Source organism: Eschrichtius robustus, chromosome 6 (assembly GCF_028021215.1).
Source record: "Eschrichtius robustus isolate mEscRob2 chromosome 6, mEscRob2.pri, whole genome shotgun sequence".
NCBI lineage: Eukaryota > Metazoa > Chordata > Mammalia > Artiodactyla > Eschrichtiidae > Eschrichtius > Eschrichtius robustus.
Genome location: NC_090829.1, coordinates 32,509,709 through 32,512,003, shown reverse-complemented (window position 1 = coordinate 32,512,003; position 2,295 = coordinate 32,509,709). Strand labels below are relative to the sequence as shown.

The window sequence follows — 2,295 nt, the reverse complement described above, 5'->3', positions numbered from 1 at the left end:
AATTTCTTCACTTTCTTGGAGTTTAAGTAAAAAATGGTATACAACATTGTAAATCAACTATACTCCAATAACAATTAATTTTAAAAAGGTAGAATAATTAAAACACAGCATGGAACAATAAGGGAAAAAGTACTGTTTTTAGATACTAGTTGTAATAAGTGATAAAGAAATTTTAAAAAGGAAATTTATATTTATATAGATGAGATAAATATAAAAATTCTAAAGGAAAAACACTAAATAAGAAGAAAGTAATGCATACATTAAAGACATATGAAAAAGTCCATTTAGGTGAATTAATTTTCATTGCTTTAAATCACAAGACAAAGTTTGGCATTCAGTCTTCTAAATAAAATGGTTTTTAGCTATGTCTTGATCAAATGTCACATTAGAGACTAGAACACCGTATGGCTCATAGTAGAGGCTCAATACATATGTTTCTTCAAATATATCTAACAAACTTACCAAAAATTGTGGTGTTAAAATTTTCTGTCCTCAGTAAATGTTAACAGATTGCAGAAGGCCACAGGCTTCTGGATTAATGTATCATTAAGGGAACAGCTGCCACTATTTTTAGTGAGGTTCCTTTTCCAATGACGTAAGCAAAATTATTAGGTTATAGGTTTTCTAATACCCAATATCAGCCTGATCATTTTCATTGATAAGAGCAAAGTTTTTACAAGTCCCCTTTCTCTGAAACCATCAAAGATTACAATGACTACCCCTAACTGTTAAGGCCATTTGGAAAGCTGATATGTCTCAAAACCTCAGCAGGAACACTCCCATAGGTAATGGACTTTATTCAAAGAAGTCTGATTTCAATTCAATCCAAAAATCATTTCTTAGTTCTCATTGTGTGCAAAGCTTTGGACCAGGCACTGAGGGGCTATGGAGACCAGAAGACACAGAGGATGATCTTAAGGAACTTGCCCTCAAGGAGCTGGCCTTCAAGTAAAAGAATAATAAACACAAATAGGCAGTGCACTCAGCAGTCCCACAGATCTCTCTCTTTCTCCAACGATGTTTGGACGGAACAGACCCCAGGGACATCCCTTGCTCCAGTCTCTGACCACTCTCCAAACTTTTTTCCAGTCACAACCTTTGGAATCAGCCATTCAGCTATCCTTCATCACCAGGACTAGCCAACACCATTTTTTGAGCTTAACTTATTACCGATCAACCATGAGCTCCCAGATTTGTCAGAATTATTCCACCGAGGTGGAGGTCGCCATCAACCGCCTGGTCAACATGCATCTGCAAGCCTCCTTTGGGCTTCTATTTCAACTGCGACTATATGGCTCTGAAGGGCATGGGCCACTTTTTCCGTGAATTGGCTGAGGAGAAGCGTGAGGGTGCCGACAGTCTCTTGAAAATGCAAAAGCAGTATGGTGGTCATGCCCTCTTCCAGGATGTGCAGAAGCCATCTCAAAATGACTGGGGTAAAACCCAGGACACTATGGAAGCTGCCATTCTCATGGAGAAGAACCTGAACCAGGCCCTTTTGGATCTGCATGCCCTGGGTTCTGCCTGTGCAGGCTCCCACCTCTGTGACTTCCTAGAGAGCCACTTCCCAGATAAGGAGGTGAAACTTATCAAGATGGGTGACCACCTGACCAACCTCTGGAGGCTGGCTGATCTCTAGGCTTGCCTGAGCAAGAATCCCTTCAAGAGGCTCACCCTCAAGCACGACTAGGAGCCTCCGGAGCCCAGTGGACTTTGAGGAGCCCTCTCGGGTGTCAGGGCTTCTGCCTGAAGCCCCTCTCTGCAGCCACTAGGCAGCTTTTTAACCACTCTGGAGCACTCTCCCCCAAACCTCGGACCAAATGGAAGCAGTAAAGCTTTTTGAAGAAAAAAAAAAAAAAAAAAGAAGAAACACAAATAACTGTAATTCAAAGTAAAGTGACATATTTGTACAAATGGAGATAAAAGAAATATGATTGGGAGACACAGGGAGAGAGGTTACGATCTCCAAAAGTGAAACTAGAAAAGCTTTCAGGATTTTCTAGTTACTGATTAAGTATTATGTCCAATACAATTGTGAGGAAGAGAGAGAAGATACTTTAGGCAAAACAGAGACAAAGATGTCTGCATATGCATGGCTTGGACAGAGACGGTGAAGATTATGGAATATGGAAGGATATACTGCAAAGAAAAACTGGAAACACGTCAGGGATGAGATTGTGAAGACCTTGAATATCAGGCTAAGGAATTTGTATTTATACCCTCTGCCCCACATACATGCTCCAACAGTAACCAAGATCTTAGCTGTACTAGAATTGCTTCAGGAAGATCATACTC

At 40.4% G+C, this 2,295-nt stretch overlaps 1 pseudogene; it reads left to right on the top strand.

The window, feature by feature from the left end:
• The first annotated feature begins 1,168 nt into the window (after positions 1-1,168).
• LOC137766781 (ferritin light chain pseudogene) lies at positions 1,169-1,690 on the top strand (annotated as a pseudogene).
• The last annotated feature ends 605 nt before the right edge of the window (positions 1,691-2,295 follow it).